Consider the following 21,589-nt stretch of genomic DNA (forward strand, 5'->3'; position numbering starts at 1 on the left):
TCCATCCTTTGTAGGCCTTTCTTTTTAGCCTCAGGAGGTCTGCTAGGTCCCTGGAGAGCCAGGGGGGCTGCTGTGCCCTCTTGCTGCCTTTCCTCCGAGATGGAATAGACTTAGTTTGTGCATTGAGGATCGCTCCCTTGAGGAGCAACCACTCTTCTTGAACTCCCCTCTCCCTGTGGTCACATTCCCTTAGGGCCTCACTGACAAGCCTCCTGAGCTTGTCAAAGTCGGCTTTCCTGAAGTCAAGGACTTGCGTGTTGTTGACTGACTTGCCAGCTTTTTGGCGGATGGTGAAGGTGATCAGCTCGTGGTCGCTGTCACCCAGCTTCCCATCGATCACTAGGTCGCCGACTAGGTCCTCCCCAGTAGCCAGCACCAGGTCGAACAGCGCTTTGCCTCTCGTTGAACCATAGACTTCTTGAGTCAGGTAGAGGACATCCACGCACGAAAGGAATCTCTGCGACCGCTCAGATTTTGCTGAGCGATCCTCCCACGAGATGTCTGAGTAATTGAAGTCACCCATGACAACCATGGTACTGGAGCAAGCTGCCTCAGCCAGTTCCTGGGCAAACTCCTGGTCTAGCTCAGGACTTTGGGTGGGAGGTCTGTAATAGACTCCCACCATTGTGTCCCCTGTGCCGTGTTCCCCATGATTTTTAACCCAGAGGGTCTCCAGCCGTCCACCCTGGTCGCCAATATCGTCTTGTGGGGACGAGTAGCTTTCCTTAACATAGAGAGCTACACCCCCGCCCCTTTTCTCTACACGATCCCTCCTGTACAGGGTATAGCCATCTATCCCCGTGGTCCAGTCATGGGTGGAGTCCCACCAGGTCTCCGTGATCCCTATGACATCATAATTGTTTGCACTGAGCAGGAGGATGAGCTCCTCCTGCTTATTCCCCAAGCTCCTGGCATTTGTGTACAGGCAGACAAGTGCCCCCTGGGGGGCTCCTTCCTTGCCCACAGATTTTACCAGGGCTGGGGCTGGGGTGGGCTCCCTTGAGTGCCGTGATCCACTGGCTTTGCAAGGATTGTTCAGCAGGCCAGCAGTGGCGGTAGTCCCCCCGTCCCCCAGCGGGCTTAGTTTAAAGCCCAGTAGAGCAGGTCAGCCAGTCTGGCTGAGAAGAGCCTCCTCCCTAGGGGAGAGAGGTGGAGACCATCTCTTCCCAGCAGCTCGCTGCCTCTCTCCCCAAAGAGCGGGCTGTGGTCATGAAAGCCAAAGCCTTCCTGACGACACCAGCACCGCAGTCTTTGGTTGACCACATAGATCCTCCTGTCCCTTCTCAGCCCATAGCCTGAGACTGGGAGGATCGATGAGAACACCACCTGTGCCCCCAGACCCTTAAGCCCCACTCCCAAATCCCTGTAGCACCTCATGTCCTGGCTGGGAGTGCTCCAAGCCATGTCATTGGTGCCCACATGAATAAGGAGCATGGGATAGTGGTCTGTGGGTTTGAGGAGCTTGGGGATCCTCTCCGCAAATGTCCCGGATGCGGGCCCCTGGGAAGCAGCAGACTTGCCTGGCTAAGGGGTCAGGGTGGCAGATTGGCCCCTCTGTCCCCCTCAGGAGGGAGTCTCCCACAACAAGCACCTTACGTTTTGTCTTGGGGAGAGCAGGGGCGGGAGTTGCAGTTAGGCCCATGTTGCTGGTTGGCCTTACTGACTACGGTTTTTAATATCCAATGCAAAAACATAGGCTTGTATGGCCATATAATGGACAAATGATAATATCGAAATGAGAAAGGCAACATGCCTGCTTACTTTAGATGATCATGCTTCTGGGTCACAGTGTGGCGTATTCTTCTGAAAGAAGCTGCAGCCACAGCACCATGGTCATTGGGAATCCCCCTCTCTGCTGCCTCTCTGGCCTTCTCCACTCACCATTTATAGGGTTCTGGCCTTCCTCTTCCTGTCACCTGACTGGCTGGCAGGGCTAGAAACTTTAACTCCTATTTGACCGGCTGACCGTGACTGGAATGTTCTGGATTTAAAGGGTCCACCCTGTCCTTTAGTAACAGGGCTAGGGTTCCTTGTTACACTCTCCCTCCCAGCCCCAGCACCCAGGAAAACCCAGACCAGCCCCCAGGACCAAGCACTCAGCACACAGACTGCTCTTGCCCTGTGCACAGATCCAGGGGGCACATGCCCCACATGCCTCCCCTGGGGTGCATGTAACAGTGGGAGTCTCCCCCTCCATGCCCTCTGGATAAGCCACTTATGGCTGTATCCCATGCCTTGCCCCACCCCAGCTGGGCAGTCCCTGCCTCAGCTCCAATCCCTTCCTCAGCATGGGGTCCTTGATCTTCCCCCCCCCCATGCCCATTCCCCCTGCCCCCCACAAACTTACAAGCTGTACACTGCCCTCCAAGCTGCTTGGCTGTATTCATGGCCACATGCATGCTGAGGCTTCATGCATATACATGGCATTTATTGGCAACATAATTGGCCACATCAGCCAAAAGAAAAACTGATTGCTGATAATGTCAATTTTTCTTTTATCAATGCCCATACAATATGGACCGATGTATTGGTGCACCTGTTCTAAGAAGCATGCTGCAAGGCTTTTAGGCTAAGTATAGAGGTTCAAAAAGCCTGAGGCAGAGTTGATTCAATCTTCACAGGTTAGTTTACGCTACATAACTTGAACTGATAAACTGAAGTTCAGTGTTTGGGTAGTTAAGACAAGCAAAAGCCTGCATTGGTCCAGGCCAGGAGCCTTGGGGCATCCACATGCAGCACCCCTCGTGGCCAGCTGCCTAAGGCTGCTAAACCCAGCCCAGCAGCAGCCCAGGCTGTATTGGTTGCTGGGTACATGCCACATGCCCCCATACACTGTCTGCTGCAGGGAGTGGAGAGCCAGTAGAAAATCTCTCCCTAGCCCTCACCCCTCAGTTCAGGGTGGGGAGAAGGCATCCACTACCTGGTCCTGTCCCCACAGAATGGGGTCTATCTGCCATGGGAAAAGCCTCTATCAAAGGGCTTTTCATGCCCCCCCCCCCCAGTCCCAGACTGACCAGCGGGGCTCCAATTGGCTCATCCCCACCCCCTCCTCAGCCCCATGCCTGGAGAGGCCAAAGTCTGCCTGGCATAGGGGAAAGACTCCACCAGGGTTTTTTTGTTCCCCCATAGCACTTCCCTCCCTCCCTACAACAGCCCTGGGGGGGAGGGGGGGAGTGCTGAGGCCCAGCTGGTTCAGTTTCCCTGATCCCCATCCTCCACTCACAAGTTGGACTTAGAAATGCTGGTGGGGAGCAGAGGCTTTCGTACCTTAGCTCTGTGATAGCTGGGGGAGGGGCCAGGCCTACTTCGTTGGAACAGATAGCACAACCCAGGACTGCAAAGATCTTGGGCTGCTGGGGGACTATGAGTTAATTTGAATTGGGAAGGAATCTCAGACAGAAGTTCCATAAACCAGTTTAACCTAAGTCAGTTAAGTCTGATACAACATCCAACCAGGTTTATCTTAAACTAGTTTCAGCCATTTAGAAAGAGGTTTATGCATACTGAACTTCTGTTCTGCTACAGGTGTAAACCCATTTCAGATCATTTAAATGAGTTTATATATAACTTCTGCCCCTAGCCTTGAAGTATATTTCTAAAACCAAATTACATTTGTTTAGAACATTGCTTTATTAATTTGTTTTCTGTACTAGTCTCTGACCATTTCAGCTCCAACTATGAAAAATGTGATTAGACTCTTTTGACCTTTTAAAATCACTATTACATAATAAAGAATAATATCTCTAATATCATTGGTAGCTATTAGATATTATTTTTAAAAACTTGAGTTTTATATACTTATTTCTGAGAAAGGTGCTGAGCTAGCTTTTCTGAACTGCTGTAAGAAATTGTACTGAAGTTGATAGATCACAATCTATCAGGGACTGTGGGACTCTTAAAAAAAAGAACTATTTATTGAATTATTATAAGTAGAGTATACTTACACAATTGGGGAGAAAAAATAAAAGATTCATAGGCCTAATCCTTTTTGACTTTACATAGCTATGTACATGCAGGTTTTGGCATTATGTAGAGTTCAGGACTTTACATTCCCCTGTGGTAAAATAGAATCATCCTATATATGGAGCTGCTGGAAGTAAAAAGACTGGACAGGGGTAGGGGACAGGGGGAGGAAGGATTCCAACCTTTAAGCCAAATAGGAGCAAGTAGTTTGGCATCTTGTCCAAGGACTTGAAACTTGGGTTCTAGCTTCCCTTAAACCCACATCTCCTGCTTTCTGGCGGAGTTTTCAAACCACTAATTTTGGGGCATTGCCCAGACCCTTCTCCAGGCTTCTGCTTAAAGCTATCCTGCTCTACCTTGTGCTTAACATTCTTTGGAATAAATGGATAAATAATACTGGGAAAGTTCCTGCAACATTGTGAACAGTGGCTTGGGCCAAGAAGTCAGTGCTCCCTCCATGCAATAGCAGCATCACCAAGCCACATTCTCTGGCTTGCATTTTTTCATATGCTAATCGTGTTTTTTGCCCAACTAAAATTTTGGGATTTGCCTCATATTATGCATACATTTGGGTAATTTACCTGTTCCACATTGCCCAGCCACTGCATAGCCCGACTGAGTATGTTCAGGAGGTTTGAAAGGACAGCATCAAAGCACACATTGTCCACAAATGCCAGCAGCTGTAGGTATGCAGCTTCCTACACGTTACTTAGGTATCTAATGTGAAATGGGATTTAACCTTTGATTCCTGAGAATGCCTTTACACTTTTCAGAGTCCCACTTTTTCAGTAAGCAAAATTACTGTATGATGTACTTGAGGTATATTTCAGGAAATATATCTCTTTGCTGTCTTTATAGACATCCCTTCCCCAGAAACTACAGTAGTCACATGTGTGTATATTGTGGGACGGTGGAGGTGTCCCCTTGACCTCACTCAGAGCTCATCTGCCACGACTTGAGATGGGAGAAATGATGAGTTATTCCCTAAGGGAGGTGTGATACCATTGACCACCCATTTGATTGTTAACAATGTATTTCATTTATTGAACAATAGTTACAAAGTTTTAATGAGCCGCACTTGTTGCTCATTAACTAGGATGCGGATTCCTCACTGCCTCAACAAGTTACCAGTGATTCCCTCTCCCATTCCTCTCTTAATTCCCTTTTTCAACTCTCTCCTTACAGGTTCCCTGGACCTATTTTTGGCCACCCCTCAGGTAAGTACCAAAGCACTCACTAACCAGCAGTCAAATTCGTGGTTCCCTGGGCTTATGTGGTCCTGTTATGTCTTGTTGTCTACTGGGACTCCTTTCTTTCTTTTAGTGCCCTGAAGGCAAGGTCCTTCCCCTAGGTGCCTGCCTTTTAAGCATTGCAGCTGCTTTCATCATCTTTATTTCCACTTGGTGCTTAGATACTTGTCAGTTGGGTCTAGCCAGGTATCAACCTTACCATTTCTGTGCCCCCTTTCTCCACCTTTAATCAACCAGAATTCCATGGTCTTTCCTTCCAACCCCCAAGTAACAGGGTTTCTATCTTAACACCCTGTTATGTAGATGAATGTAACGGAATGTAAATTGACATTTATATTAGAAGCCAAGAGAACATAAGAAAAAACAGGCCCACCTAGGTGATTTTTGAAACTTTTACATTTGACCCAGCATTATTTTTGAAGGAGAAATGTATAACAGTCTCTCACATGCAGAAATTATTATTTTCTTTGGATGACCCAGTACTGCTTTCCAAACAGAGCATCCAGAAGGGAAATCAGTGGAATGGGTTTTGGTTCATTGTTTGGTATACATCTGAATATAGTTCATTGTTTCGATTAGTGTACTTCTACAGATGGATTTCCTTTAAAAATATGAGATTTTACAGTCTATTGGGTGAATTATTTCCCAAGCAATTCTCATTAGCTAGCTAGAGTACATAGATAAAGCCCACACATGACGCTTTGAATATAGTTGAACAAATATCTTCTTCGGTTTGTCTGTGCCAGTTTTTATAGTTTGTAATAACTGTGTAGTGTCACCAGAACACTCTTTGTATCAGGTCATATATGTATAAAAAATTCAAAGACTTTTTACAGCCTAGAGTGTGATAGGGTTACTTATTATCAGTACTCTTATTAGATTAATTCAGTACTTCTCAATCTTTTTTAAAATCAAGGCACCCCTCAGAAAATGGCAGCTCTTATTTTTCACTCATTTTTTGACTGTGGAAATATAATATAGCAATTTTTCTTTGCAAATGAACCAGAAAGACACAATAGGTCAGAATGGTTTAAACACTATGGGTTCCTATTTGAAATTGCTGGGTTTATTTTGTCAATAATGTTTCTACACTTACTAGTGTTATTATTGCATGGCAGTCTGCCACTCCCTCGAAAGGATCTTGAGGCACCCCAAGATGTCATTTCAGCGTGGTTGAGAATCATTTGACTAATAGTGCTAGTTCTGAAGCATAATACTCTTTGGTATGAGCACAGGTATCACAATCTATCTAACCCAATTCAGTTTGGGGTTCAGCTCCAGAGTAAGATGCATGGGCAGAAGCCTGTCATGGGATATTACTGCAGGAGTCTATTAAAGACCTCCCAGCCAAGAAGAAGAACTGGATCTAAAATTCAGTAGGGAACTGGCTGAGGCTTCACATTCCTGATGCACGATTGTCATGGGAGCTTCAACTTCCCCAACATCCTCTGGGAAGAGCACATGGCCAAATCTGACCAGTTGCACAGCTTTCTCATCTGTGTTGATGACCTCTACCTAACAGAGGAGGTCTACAGGCCAACTAGGGGAGAGGCACTGCTAGATCTGGTTCTGGCCAAAGGGGATGATCTGGTGAGCAATCTGAGGATTGAGGGGAAGTTTGGTGACAGCAACTATGTAACGATCACCTTCGCCATTCAACACAAGGCAGGCAAATCCTTCAGTAAAACAGAAATTCTCAACTTTGGGAAGGCAGACTTTCACAAACTTGGGAGACTGGTCAGTCAGGCACTAATAGACCATGGCCCCTTGGGAAGAGGAGAGCATGAGGAATGGATATTCCTTAAGAACTCAATACTAGAAGGGCAAGGGAAGTCCATCCTGTCCCACAGGAAATGCAATCAGCAGGCAGGAAACCCCCTTTGGCTAAACAGGGGATCATTGAACCTCCTGAAACTTAAAAGAGAAGCCTACACCAAATGGAAAATGGGAATTGTCACCAAAGAAGACTACTCAAAACTTGCCCGCACCTGTAGAAAAGCCAAGGCAGAAACTGAACTCAGACTAGCCGTCAGAATCAAAGACAGCAAAAAGTCCTTCTTCAAATACGTGGGCAGTTAGAAAAAGAACAAAGGCAAAATTGGACCACTGCAAGTTAAAATGGGTCAGCTGACATCTGAAGCCCAAGAAAAGGCCAATCTCCTAAACGAATACTTTGTAACAGTTTTCCACCCACCCAAGGGGGTCACACTGTCAGACAGAATGCAAAAATTCCAGGGAGGGGGAGAAGGGCCCATAACTGGCACTGATCGGGTAAAGGAATACCTCGAAAGGCTAGACATCCATCTGCAGGCCCAGATGGAATGCACCCAAGAGTCTTGCAGGAGCTGGTGGACATTATAGCATGCCCTATGGCAAAAATATTTGAGAACACATAGCACTTGGGGGAGGTGCTAGAAGATTGGAAAAGAGACAACACGGTCCCAATCTTCAAAAAAAGAAGGAAGGAAGATTCAGGGAACTACAGATCAAACAGCCTAATGTCCATCCCAGGAAAGATTCTGGAGAAAATTGTCAAGGAATCCATCAGCATCAAGCTGAAATGGAAAGTAACCTTTTGAATGCCATGCAACATGGCTTTGTCACTGGAAGGTCTTGCCTGGCCAACTTTGGCAACTTCTATGACCAGGTGACACATTGCCTCAATAAGGGAGATGATGTTGATGTTATATACCTGGATTTCAAGAAAGCCTTTGACTTGGTCTCCCATGATGTCCTCATGTTTAAGCTGGGGAACAGTGGCCTTGACTATCTCATGGTTCGATGGCTGGGGAACTAGCACCCAACTAGTACTAGTTGATGGGAGCAAATCAGCGTGGTGCAAGGTGCAAGGCCAGATGTGGACCTGTAAAGTTAACGGATGACACTAAACTATAGGGGAAGGTGGTCACACTAGAAGACAGGCTGGGGATACAGACTGACCTGGACACCCTTGCAAGATGAGCAAAACAAAACCTGATGCCATTTAATGTAGAGAAGTGCAGGGTGCTCCACCTTGGGAGGAACAACCAGCATCATACTTATAGGGTCAGCAGTGCTACACTTGCTAGCACCACGAACAAAAGAGACTTGGGGGACTGACCACAAGATGAACATGAGTCACCAATGTGATGCCATGGCCAGCAAATCTAACCAAACTCTGGAATGCATCCATCAATGCATCTCTAGCAAAACCAGAGACGTCATTCTCCCATTTTACTCAGCCTTGGTGAGGCTGAAACTGAAGTACTGTGCCCAGTTTTGCACCTCTCCCTCCCCCCCAGTTCAGGAGGAACATGGATAAGCTTGAGAGAGTCCAGAGGAGAGCCACCCATATGATCAAAGGCCAAAAGAACAAACGTTATAAAGAGAGGCTGAGGGACATGGGACTCTTCAGCCTGAAGAAGAGAAGGCTCAGGGGTGACTTGGTGGCAGGCTATAAGTACATAAGGGGAGTGCATCAGGATCTGGGAGAACTGTTGTTTATCAGAGCTCTCCTAGGAATAACAAGGTCCACAGCCACAAACTCCTAGAGGCCCCATTTAGATTGAACATAAGGAAAAACTACTTCACAGTCTGAGTGTCCAGGGTCTGAAACAGACTCTCCCCAGAGGTGGTACAAGCACCTATACTCTGGACTCACTCAAAAGGTGTTTGGATGTTTATCTTGCTGGGATCAGTTGATCCCCACAGACTTCCTGCCTATGGCAGGGGGTCTGGACTCGATGATCTTGTGAGGTCCCTTCCAGCCCCTAATGTCTATGAAATCTATGAAATCTCTCTCAATAATCTTTTGTGAACTAATGAAACTGCACACAACATACACATACTACATATATATAGGATCTACTAAGTATATCTCCTCTTAAGATCTTTAACTTGTAGCCTGGAAAACAAAGAGATTGCAGAGATTTTAATAGCCTTTAAAAAAGTTGAGTAAACAACATATGTAATTACTCTGTAGGGAAATACTACTTAATTAAAACACAAAGTCATTCTATTAGCATACACACCTGCTGCTCATATGGTTAATTTCTTCCAGAAATAACTGAATTATTGAGTAGAGATTGTTCCATAGTTCACCTCCTTAGAATGTCTGCTTCATCATTTTGTCTTTATTCTCCTACTGATGATTCATTGTTTGCTTAAAAAGTTACGATGTATAGATAGAGATCTGTTGGGGCTCAACCAACATGTATGAAAGTATACGTTTTATTTTCACTGTATTAGGACACAAAACTCACCTATAGGCTTGAGCTATTTCATAGCTTCATCTACAGAGCTATGCATATATATTGAACTTTAGCTTGAATCCCCAACCAGATATACTTATCATATAACCTCTGTCATTGTTAAAAAGGTCTGACTAATAGCCTGCTTGCAGTACTAGCCCTGATATGGTCTGAAAAATCACTATTATTGTAGTAAGACTAACTTTTGATAGCTGCTCTCCACCAGACAGAACCATAACTTATACATCAGGTAAAACACCTATGAAAAATTGTTATGCTTCCAGTATAAGTATAGCAGTAAAAGCCCAGAAGAATTCTAGGAATTGGACTGCCTTTTTAACTGATTATTGTGGGTTAGTGATTTTTTTGCATATCCTGAAATTCACAAACACCAGTCACACAATTTTCTTTTGCCTCATCTTATTGTAGGTGGAATTTTTCCCCTCAGTTTTTTTAAAATGAATACACTGTTACTACTAGAATCTGAAGTTTGTATTTTGCCAGGTGCAATCTGATTTACATGCCCTCGCGCCCCACCCCCATTTGCCTTCCCAATGAGCCTCATACTCAAGTTCTTCTTTAAAGAGTTTCCAACAATTTTCCTTACTCAGGTGCAGTAGAGCTCGGAGAGGGTTGACTGGATATATACAGTTGGATTTGTATAGAAAAATAATTAGGTACTTGTTGCATTTTTCATGAAGATAATTAATGTCTCTCAGAGATGGTCAGGAAGTTTTTCAGCTTCATTGTAACAAGTCATTGTTAAGTTCTGTCCAAGAAAGTCCATTTGGCATTTAAGAATGTATTGGCTATTTATGTGCTGCCTTTTTTGTTAACAGAGTGATTTAGAAGCCTTTGGCAAAGTAGATGAATATTATCTAAAGAACTTCAATTCAGTTAGCTGCTGTTCCAGGCCAGAATGTGGCTTTTCCAGAAATATATAACGCTACCCCAGATGGATTATTTTAAATGACAGCAAGCTGTTAACTGTTGACTCCAGGGTTTTGTTGATGAGACTGCACCTTTTTTAAGAATGTATAGGATTGCTTTTGATCAGTTCTTCAAAATGGTATATAAGACACATTACTCATTAACGCATGTCTTTCTATATCTGTTCATTATTTCCAAGGACCAGGTTCTGCCATTCCTTCCATCCTGCAAGTTCCTGAGTTAACCTGTTGCATAATATTAGTTTAGAGTTATAGTAATGTGTCTTTGGTTTTTACGATCTGTTTGAAGATGCCATACACATTTGATTTTTCTATTAAGCTAAGAAAGTATTAACATTTTTATTTCTATCTTTCATAAGAGTGTTTGCCATACAAGCAAGTTTGCTTTTACTCAGTCTGTAGACAGGTAGTATTGCTGGTTAGCCAGTGAGAAAACAGATAAGATGCTGATATTGGTATCTGCACCAAGCAGCATATCAATGAGTGGGTGAGTGGAGAATTAGCCCAGGGCACTAACAAGGGGGGCAGGGCAATGGAATGGATCTGGGTGGCACCACACCCTCCTGCTTTCCATCTAGCTTCACCTCCCTACTTGCATCCCCTCCCCCCACCTCTCACCCCTTGGACCAACAGAGGGGCAAGAGCAGTAGCTGTAGTGCATGGTGTAAGAGTACAGCTGAAGGTTTGCTGCTGTGGTGGGAGATGTCACCTCCTTTTTTGCCACACAGAATCAGCATTTGACTGACTGCTTAACATGTGGTGGCAGCCACTGGCACCCATGGCAGGGTACTGGCCAGATATGCCTCTGTCCACATTAATATATAATAAAAATCACTGTCACTGGTTGGGGTTCTTTCCAGGTACTTTCTGCATTTATCCCCAAATTTGAGATCATTGTTTTCATATAAATTGTTTCCACTGTCATGCAGAACGTTATAATGCCATACTGAGATTATAGCAATGTATTTTAGATAGGGGTATGCTTAAACACCTCTCAGAAGCTACTTTTGTCATGATACCTGGACAGTTGAAAGCCACCAACAATTAGATAAATAGTTTTCCTTTTTGCTGTTACAGTGTGAAGGCCTCAGGCCACATTCATTTCCTAATCACTTCAGGACATAACTTAGCGTGTTGACCTTGCTCTTTCAAGTCCAATATGGCTTGGCTCTGGATGCCATAAAGATTGGTTTTTTTCTCTTTCTTAATGTCCTGTTACTGCAGCTGAAATCAGCTGATAAGCTCAAAATTACAGACCTAGCTTTTAATGCTGGGCATTGTGACAGGGCAATTTCAGCTGAGGGCACTTGTCTGAGTTGTGAGAGAAACTGAATTTGAGAGACAAGACAACAAGCCTTCAGTTTAAGGGTATTTGTATATCCTTTTCATTTTCCTAGCATTTTGCCTGAGATCATGGAAATGAGGTAGAAGGTATGGATGTACTTTTATTTATTTGTAGGGAAGATGTTTTGTTACTTGGTTTGAAAAAAATGTGCGCATGTCCAGAGAAGTTTGCAGCCACTATGTTTAAATGGAAAATAAATGAAAATCAGTGTTGTAGTCTTGCAAATATGTAGTTTAAATAAACAGTGTCAAAATATTTATTGTCCCTATTGATGAAAGCTGCTTTGGCTTAGATTTTCCTCATTAGCAGTTCACTGATTTTATTCAGCCTCATGTTATTTCCCTTCACTAATACAATATCCAACATATGAGAATAAAATTAATGTAATCAATCTAGAGTAGATTTTTAATTTAAATTCATAGTGACTATATTTAATATATTATCTTCTAATTAGTAATTGGTGCATAGTGGTACTTTTCCAAAAACAGGACATTGGGTGACTTTTGTTAATTAGAGGTCTGCATTACCCCATAGAAACTACATAAACAATCTCCCATTGGCTTTCCTATTGGTGATTGTAGTGCCTCTTCAAGAGAGTGCTTTTCTGATATCTGTTTTCATAACAGATACATAAACTCAGGATTCAAAATACGGGGGGGGGAGGAGGGGGGCAGTGGCAGGGCTCAGAGGGGCTAAGCCCCCCCCACCCCCCAAGAGTCAAAAGTCCCCGGCCCGACTTATGCCCTTCTAAGGAACTCAGGCAGTGATGGTGGCTCCTTCCGGCTTCTAGCATCCACCTCCACAGACCCATCTAAGGGTCAGAGTGTAATTCACACCCTGTGTTAACTGTAAAAGGGTAGCATGATGTTTGGGGAAACTCTCAATGAATTAAACCTCTCTAATCTGCTTTGTGCTAATTTTCACATTTAATAGACACTCTTTTTTCTCCATTTCATGAAAGACTGAATTAGCACAAAATGCTACTAGATGCAAGTGTCATTCATACATATTTTTAAACCCCCTATTTAATATGAAACAATGTCATAAATAAAATCAAACTACATTTGTAAAAAAATAAAGCAGCACAGTGTTACCTTTGCTTATTGCATTACTTGTTTATTTACTTAGTAATTTGTAAAATTAAAGCATTTACAAGAAATTACTAGGTCTTTGCAAACCAGTGAGGTTCCTCCCTATGTCAAACCATATATCAAAGAACCAAGAATCTACTGTGATAACAAGCTGCTAGCCGAACATGACAATTTAATGTAGCTGAAAGACTCCTACAGTAAGGATGTTTAAGGGCTGGCAGAAGGGGGTAAATACTAATGGGTTTGCAGCTTGGCCACCTGAGAAATTCAAAATAAATATAATAAAAATAGATCAAACTTACCCATTCTAGTGTTCAAGGTTATCTGACTTTGCCACCCTGCAGCCACTTGTCCACTTGCCCCATTCTAGAGGAGTGGAGCTCTGCAGGAGTTGGGGGAAAGCAGGTGGTGATTTTTCACCAGGCACTCTTTCATGGGGTTTCCTTGCTGGTTGGATGCAGTTTTAACCTCTGCCATAGGCTAATGAAGAAGGCATTTGCTGCAGGGGATGCACTAGGAGCCTTTTAGGCCCTAGTACTGGTGAACGCTCACATAATAAACACAAGAAATGCTGTCATTTAGGTCAGTCCATTGTATCTTGTCCAACAAAGACCTGGCTACAATAATCTATGTTTTAATTATGTCCAAGCAGGAGTACCACACCTCATCAGATCTAGTTAGAAGCATTCTAATATTTTAATATTAATAATATCCAATCCATGGAGCTGTATCATCCAGCCCAGTGAATGCTCACATAATAAGCACAAGAAATGCTGTCATTTAGGATAGCCCACTGCATCTCATTCACATACAAAATGAGCTGGCTCTGGACCTGTCCAGTAGCATGCAGAGCCTATCTAGTGTGGGCTGCACATTGTACAGGGCCAATCTTAGGTGTTTTCTGCATGTGCCACATGTACCAGAATAGCCCTATGTGCTAGATCCTGGGCCAATCCAAATTAGACCAAGAGACCAGCCCTGGATCCAGTGCACAAGGATGATCTTGCATGGGTCTGTATACAGCTCATGCCCCAGACTGGTCCCATGTCTTGAATGTAGCACACATCCAGACTAGCCTTATGTGCTCTGTGATAGAATGGAGTTGGTTCATGCTGCATATGGAGCACCGGGTTGGAGCCACTGCATCTTCATGGGTCTTCATTGGCCAATTAATTTTGCTTTTCACCTTTTGGAGAACTTTTCTTATACAGCTGGACTTCTAGTACCAAAGCCAGAAATCTTGGGTATCTCCAAATTGCACTAGATTCTTCAGAATAAGGATATACTTTGTCTCCCACCCTCTCCTACTTTCAGGAACTGTGTACTTCTAGAATAATGATGATGATGATGACGAAGTTATTCTTAAGGATGAAACTCCTCAGAGCAGAAATTGGGATTTTCTCAGCAACAAAGTGCTACCAGAGGAAATGCAGGTTACTGAATATCCATTTCTTCAAAACAAAATGTAAAGTTCACTCTTTACAAGTCTGTGGGACCAGATGATCTTCATTTGGGAGTGCTGAAGGAGCTGGCCAAAGTCATTGTGGAACCCCTGTTGAAACTCTTTCACAGTTCATGGCACTCTGGAGAAGTCCCTGAGGACTGGAAAAAGGCCACTGTTGTGCTCATCCACAAGAAGGGCAGAAGGCAGGACCCAGGTAACTATAGGCCAATCAGCCTAACTTCCATCCTAGGGAATATCCTAGAAAAGTTCATCAAGGAGTCTATTTGTGATAAGCTTGTAGAAGGTAAGATTCTGAGTGACCGCAGCTGGCTTTGTTGTGGGCAGGTCTTGCCTTACCAACTTCATTTCCTTCTATGACCAGGTAACTCACCACCTGGACATGAAAGAGCAGGTTGACATTGTATACCTTGACTTCCAAAAGGCCTTTGATCTAGTATCCGATAATGTCCTCACGAAAAAATTGGAGGATTGTGGGCTTAACTCCAAGACAATCAGGTGGGTGAGAAACTGGATCTGTGTCATCCTATAAGTGGGCAGTGGTGTTCTGCAAGGGTCAGTGCTTGTTCCAGTACTTTTCAACATCTTTGTTAACGATTTGTGTGTAGGATGAAGATCTCACTGGCTATGTTTGTGGACAACACCATATTATAGGGGAGTGTGGTCATGCTTAAAGATAGGCTACAGATACAGGTGGACCTAGACAGGCTAGCAAGTTGGGCAGATCAGAACCTGATGAAGTTCAACGTCGAGAAATGTAAAGTGCTCCACCTCAGGACAAGCAACCCACAATACACATACAGGCTTGGTGGCACCAAACTGACTAGCACCATGACTGAAAGGGACCTGGGGGTAATAATAGACCACACTATGAATACGAGCCAGCAGTGCGATGCTGTAGGAAAAACAACATTGAAAACATTTACCCAAAAGATTTAACATATCAACAAATTGAAGCAAAGGCACATAGTATTGGCCTGTTTCGCAGAACAAAAAATGCTCTGAAAAGCAGCGGCTTGCATAAAAAAGTTGTTTCTTAGGAACTTAGGCCACATCTGGTAGTCATAATTAGTGGTACAGTATCTGGAAATTAAGTATGTTTGACTTGTGCAGTGAGATTATTGATTAGTTTAATCACAAATTCTGAGATTTCCTGTTGTTCATGAGATTGAAGAACAGATGTACATAGTGTCTCCCTCCCTAGATAACATTTCGTTGTTGAAGCTGTCACACGTAGATAATGTTGACATTAAGCATACTGGCATTCTGCCGGCTTCTGACATTACCCAGATAGTTTGTGTAGCAGTCATAGTAACATCTGCACAGTTGCTAAGTAGCCAAGACCTCAATTTACCCAATGGATACCAAGTGGAACCTCCAAATCTGCAGGTTAAAGAATATCACATAATTTTTCGTTTGTTTAATTATCTAATATTACAAGCAATGTTTTTTTTTCAAATTATTTTTCTGTACATTTATTAATGAGATCATTCAATTTCCTGTTAGATGCTTTCTGTGCAAATAGGAGGAAGTAATTGTTTTATCATTAAAGCACAGAAGTGCATCCAGTTCTACAGAAACTTCCTACTTGATGTTAGAGAAGTTGCTGTCTATATTCTTGTTCCCTTTTTGGAAATTAGAAGTGATGAAAATTCTCACAGCATTAGTGAGATGCTTCAGACATTCATTTCTATGAGGTGTGGGGTGGTATATTATGTATAATATAATATTCTATATGCCATTGCATTATGCATGTTTATATTATGGTGGAAGTGAGATATATATATATATATATATATATATAATATTGCATTTTGTAATAGGGAATGGCAGAGGTGCAATAATTGACCAGTACTACAAACTAGACAATACTGTGCTCCCTCCTCTCACATACCACCTTATCTGCTTTGGCTCTGGCAGCAGAGAGGGGAAAGAAGCAACTGTTCAGTGGCTCACAGTGGAGTTTGCTGATGCATGGTGGAGATGTCATTCCATTTTCTTCTTCTACCAACCTATATGTTGAGTGGAATCCACTGGTTTTCAGTGACAGAAAAGGGCATGACAAATTTCCCCTCCACCAGGCACCCTCATAGCCCCATTCTAGTGCCCACCTTAGGCAGCACCTGGGGCCCATGCTCTATTTTTCTAAACATCTTTATGCAACTGCATAGCAGACCCTATATGATATGGTGATTTCATAGATTTCATAGACATTAGGGCTGGAAGGGACCTCGGAAGATCATCGAGTCCAGCCCCCTGCCCAAAGGGCAGGAAGTCAGCTGGGGTCATAGGATCCCAGCAAGATAAGCATCCAGTTTGCTCTTGAAGGTCTTCAATGTAGGCGCTTGAACAACCTCCGGTGGCAGGCTGTTCCAGACCTTGGGGGCTCGGACAGTAAAGAAATTCTTCCTTATGTCCAGCCTGAAACGGTCTTGTAGTAGTTTATGACCATTCGACCTAGTTGTCATCCCTTGGGGTGCTCTGGTGAACAAACGTTCCACCAGATACTGGTGGTCACCCCTGATAAACTTATAGGTGGCCATCAGATCACCCCTGAGCCTGCGCTTTTCCAAGCTAAAGAGCCCCAGGGCTCTCAGCCTGTCATCGTAGTGTCTGCTTCCCTGACCTCTGATCATGCACGTGGCTCTTCTCTGGACTCTCTCAAGCTTCCCACATCCTTTTTGAATTGTGGAGCCCAAAACTGGACGCAGTACTCCAGCTGCGGCCTCACCAAGGTCGAGTACAAGGGGAGAACGACGTCCCGGGATTTGCTTGAGAAGCATCTATGGATGCAAGCCAGTGTTTTGGTCACTTTACTAGCTGCAGCATCGCATTGCAGGCTCATGTTCATCTTGTGGTCAATGATGACCCCCAAGTCTCTTTCTTGCATAGTGCTAGCCAACATAGCACTGCTGAGCCTATAAGGATACTGTGGGTTTTTCTTCCCAAGGTGGAGGACCTTGCATTTATCAGTGTTGAACACCATCAGATTCTCGTCTGCCCACTTGCTGAGCCTGTCCAGGTCAGCCTGGATCGCCTGTCTTCTGGTGTGGATGCTTTGCCCCAAAGTTTGGTGTCATCGGCAAACTTGGCCAGTCCGCTTCTGACTCCAGTGTCCACATCATTAATGAAGATGTTGAACAGTATGGGTCCAAGGACAGAGCCTTGGGGGACCCCACTGGTCAAAGGACACCACGATGAGTGACTTCCATCAATTACTACCTTCTGGGTCCAACCCCGGAGCCAATTTTCCAGCCATTGGATCGTGGAGGACCCAAGGCGACAATTGGCCAGTTTCTCCAAGAGGTGATCATGCGATACCAGATCGAAGGCTTTTTTGAAGTCAAGATAGATGACATCAATCTCTTCTCCCTTATCCAGGTGATAGGTCACCTGGTCGTAGAAGGAAATGAGATTGGTCAAGCAAGACCTACCTGCAACAAACCCGTGCTGGCTATCCCTTAAGATGTTGGCGTCAGCAAGTCCATTAAAGATGGCCTCTTTAATAAACTTTTCTAAGATCTTCCCCGGGATAGAAGTCAGGCTGATGGGCCTATAGTTAGCCGGATCCACTTTCCTCCCTTTCTTGAAGATAGGCACCACGTTGGCCTTCTTCCAGTCTTCGGGCACTACACCAGAGAGCCAAGAGTTTTCAAAGATCCGTGCTAGAGGCTGGGCTATGATGCTCGCCACTTCCTTGAGTACCCTGGGGTGAAGATTGTCAGGGCCGGCTGACTTGAAGGTATCCAGCTTCTCAAGATGTTCCTTCACGAAGTCAGCATCAATGGAAGGCAGGGGATCACCCTCACGCAGACTTCCCTGTCCCGTAGCGGGCATAGGCGTCCCATGGGACTGATGAAAGACCGACGCAAAGTACCTATTTAATAAGTTGGCTTTTTCCTTGGTGTCAGTTGTCAGTTGCCCCATCTGGTTCAGCAAGGGTCCAATGTTTCCCCTGCTTTTTCTCTGGCTCCCCACATATCTGAAAAAGGACTTTTTATTGTCCTTGATGCTCAAAGCTAGTTGGAGTTCAGTTGCAGCCTTGGCTTTCCTGGTCTGCTCCCTATAGGACCGGACTAGTGCAGAATAATCCTCCTTGGAGGTGACTCCCATCCTCCATCCTTTGTAGGCCTTTCTTTTTAGCCTCAGGAGGTCTGCTAGGTCCCTGGAGAGCCAGAGGGGTTGCTGTGCCCTCTTGTTGCCTTTCCTCCGAGATGGAATAGACTTAGTTTGTGCTTTGAGGATCGCTCCCTTGAGGAGCAACCACTCTTCCTGAACTCCCCTCTCCCCGTGGTCATGGTCCCTTAGGGCCTCACTGACAAGCCTCCTGAACTTGTCAAAGTCGACTTTCCTGAAGTCAAGGACCTCCGTTTTGCTGACTGACTTGCCAGCTTTTTGGCGGATGGTGAAGGTGATCAGCTCGTGGTCGCTGTCACCCAGCTTCCCATCGATCACTAGGTCGCTGACTAGGTCATCCCCAGTAGCCAGTACTAGGTCGAGCAGCGCTTTGCCTCTCGTTGAACCATAGACTTCTTGAGTCAGGTAGAGGTCATCCACGCACGAGAGGAAGCTTTGCGACTGCTCAGATTTTGCTGAGCAATCCTCCCACGAGTTATCTGGGTAATTGAAGTCACCCATGACAACCATGGTCCTGGAGCATGCGTCATCAGCCAGTTCCCGGGCAAACTCCTGGTCAAGCTCAGGACTTTGGGTGGGAGGTCTGTAGTAGACTCCCACCATTGTGTCCCCTGTGCCATGTTCCCCATGATTTTTAACCCAGAGGGTCTCCAGCCATCCACCCTGGTCACCAATATCAGCTTGCAGGGACGCGTAGCTTTCCTTAACATAGAGAGCTACACCCCCGCCCCTTTTCTCTACACGATCCCTCCTGTACAGGGTATAGCCATCTATACCCATGGTCCAGTCATGGGTGGAGTCCCACCAGGTCTCCGTTATCCCTATGACATCATAATTATTTGCATTGAGCAGGAGGATGAGTTCCTCCTGCTTATTCCCCAAGCTCCTGGCATTTGTGTACAGGCAAACAAGTGCCCCCTGGGGGGCTCCTTCCTTGCCCTCAGATTTTACTAGGGCTGGGGCAGGGGTGGGCTCCCTTAAGTGCCTTGACCTGCTGGCTTTGCAAGTATTGCTCAGCGGGCCAGCAGTGGCGGCAGTGCCCCTGTCCCCCAGCGGGCTTAGTTTAAATCCCGGTGGAGCAGGTCAGCCAGTCTGGCTGAGAAGAGCCTCCTCCCTAGGGAAGAGAGGTGGAGGCCATCTCTTCCCAGCAGCTCGCTGCCTCTCTCGCCAAAGAGCGGGCTGTGGTCATGAAACCCAAAGCCTTCCCAATGACACCAGCGCCGCAGTCTTTGGTTGACCACGTGGATCCTCCTCTCCCTCCTCGGCCCATAGCCTGAGACTCGGAGGATCGATGAGAACACCACCTGTGCCCCCAGACCCTTTAGCCCCTCTCCCAAATTCCTGTAGCGCCTCATGACCCGGCTGGGAGCGCTCCGAGCCAAGTCATTGGTGCCCACATGAATTAGGAGCATGGAATAGTGGTCTGTGGGTTGGAGGAGCTCTGGGATCCTCTCCACAATGTCCTGGATGCGGGCCCCCAGGAAGCAGCAGACTTCCCAGGCTAAGGGGTCGGGGCGGCAGATTGACCCCTCCGTCCCCCTCAGAAGGGAGTCTCCCGCAACAAACACCTTACGTTTTGTCTTGGGGAGAGCAGGGGTGGGAGGTGTAGTTGGGCCTATGTTGCCTGTGGGAGCCGGCAACTCAGCAGGCTCTGCTGGAGCGGCAAGAGGTGCATACCTGTTGCTCAGCTCCAGCGGGGCAGGGGCCTTAGTGCGGCGGGCCTTAGGGCCCTTGACCACCTTGGTCCATGCCCCTGGCTGGACAGAGCGGGAGGTCCCGGAGTCCTCCTTTGGCCTGGAGGGAGACTGTGGTCTACCCTCCGGCTCCCGGGGGAGAAGGGCCTGGCAGTAGGAGTCTATCTTCTGCTCACAGTCCCTGATGGCACGCAGTCTCTGGACTGTGGCCTGGAGCTCCTCCAGCTGGCGCGCCAGAGACCCCAAAAGGGAGCAGACCCCACAAGGGGAGGTCACCATGCTCCCAGGCCCCAGAGCCTGAAAAAGGGACAGGCAGCCCCCACAGCCGAGAGCCAGGGGCTCCATCTGTGTGGAGCCCAGAACCAAGGGCTCCGTCTGGGTGGCAGTCTCTGAGGTGCCGGGGGGGGGGCCCGCGGAGCCCGAGGGGACCCTCAGGGTGTAGCGCGTGCCCATCCGTGGCATGCCTCTGGTAGGCTGGCTGCGGCTGGGACTGTCTACCCTGGAGGGTGCACAGGCAGGGTCCGGGGCCCTCCTGTGCACCCTCCCACGTGAACTCCATGCTAACTCACATGCTGGCAGAGAAGTGCGCCTGTTTGCGCAGCCTGTTCACGTTGCTCCCTGGGGGACTGGGTGAAGTAGGGGCCTGGGCGGGGCTTGACCCGGCCCGGCTCCACTCAGCTGCCTCCTCCCACACACACACTAAGGGGTTAGCCCCCTCTCTCCACAGGCCCTGCTTACCTCCGGCTGTGGTGGGGGTCGGCTGGGGGCTCCGCGGCTGCTGGAGGGTCTCTGGGGGGCTTCGGGGGAGCGGGGGCGCAGCGGGCTTTCACCCGCACGCCTCTCGCCGCTCCCGCGTCTGTTTGAATGCATATCCTCACAAGTCTAATTCCTGGTGTGTTTACTATCCTGAATGCATAGGGAAATAAAGTTAATTAGAAAATAAGAAACCAGATTACCATATAGCACCCACTACACGTGGTCATTACCATCAAGTGTATGCCAGTTTCATTCACCGTGGTAGAAATATTAAACTGTTACCAAGTGTTGTTATGTTGTTTCTGTGGAAGTCCCTAGATTCTGTCTGTTGCACTTTGATCTTTTTTTTTCATAAAAACAAATGTGTTTCAAAGAAGAAAAAGTGAAAAACAGACTTAAACAGCAAAATTGAATAAATAAAAGAACAGACTGTGACTGACTCAGCAAATCTGTGCAGGAGTGCAGAAAGTCATATGTTATGCAAATGCCGATGATTTGTGTGCAAGACCTTCTAGAAGTGGCAGCACACCCAATTCCAAAAGGGACCTACCTCCCTTTGCCCTAGTTTTTGGAGCTGGAACAGCAGAGCTGCTAGAATATTCTATACCCATTAAAATGATAGCAGTGCTGCTGATCTCATATCTGCTTCTCCAGATTCATTAGAAGAGTGTTGCTGAGTCAACAGCACTCCTCTAGGGATATCATCTGTTTG

This window comes from Alligator mississippiensis, chromosome 6, assembly GCF_030867095.1.
Source record: "Alligator mississippiensis isolate rAllMis1 chromosome 6, rAllMis1, whole genome shotgun sequence".
Classification (NCBI taxonomy): domain Eukaryota; kingdom Metazoa; phylum Chordata; order Crocodylia; family Alligatoridae; genus Alligator; species Alligator mississippiensis.